Here is an 878-nt window from a genome sequence, read left to right as displayed (position 1 = left end):
GCCCTTTACTTATATCGGTTGTCATACTGGGCCATTTTCAGGTAACTTTTTTTTTTACATGATTCAAAATGGGATAATATTCAGACTACAGAGCATTTTGGAGGTTAGTATGAGCTGCTCAAGTATGGACTGTAAGTCCTGGGAGAATGATATCACTGTACCTTTTCCCCACTCCTCCTCACCACCCCAGCCTGTACACTCCCTGCCTTTAATGGAAATGTGTTGAAAACAGGTGCTTCTCAAAAGCAGCTTGGCCGCAGCCTGAACTGTGTCCTGTTTTCCCTTCTTGACACAATAGGTACATGGATTCTCTTTTCCAGGTGAGAGGATAGATTTGCATTTCTAGCCATACTCTCAGGTCCTCTAGATGATGTTTGTGAAAGGAACTAGAGATGTGTAGTGTGCCATGAAACAGTAAAACCAGCTACCTTGGAATCATTAATGCAGGGGGTGGTACTAGAGTTAGAGGTAATCATAAGGGCAGATGACATTTGTACCTCAGTCTACCAAAAGTGTAGCAGTAAGTTTAACTTGCTAGGCATTTCCTAGGAGCAAATGCTTCTAATCTGTGAGCATTCTCACAAGTGGAGCCATGCACATAATTGGACAGAGATGTGGCAATGAGTGGCTTCCTTCTGGTAAGAGGAACAACGGACCATGTTACTTATCTATCACTCTAGTAGAGGCTGTAATTTTCCCTTCTAAGCAAGGGAAATGGCAGTGCTAAACAGTTTTGTAACTTTTTGAATGAGAAACTTTTAGGTAAAGATAAACTGTCAGATAATATTTTCAGCTGCATTTACATTGACTATGGGGAAAAGATTGTGAAAAAAGTTACAGTCATTTTTTTTTTATTTTAAAGACTTGAGAAATTCTGT

Source organism: Monodon monoceros, unplaced genomic scaffold (assembly GCF_005190385.1).
Source record: "Monodon monoceros isolate NGI ecotype Baffin Bay Population unplaced genomic scaffold, NGI_Narwhal_1 Super_Scaffold_18, whole genome shotgun sequence".
Lineage (NCBI taxonomy): Eukaryota > Metazoa > Chordata > Mammalia > Artiodactyla > Monodontidae > Monodon > Monodon monoceros.
Note: the sequence above shows the minus strand (reverse complement) of the source record.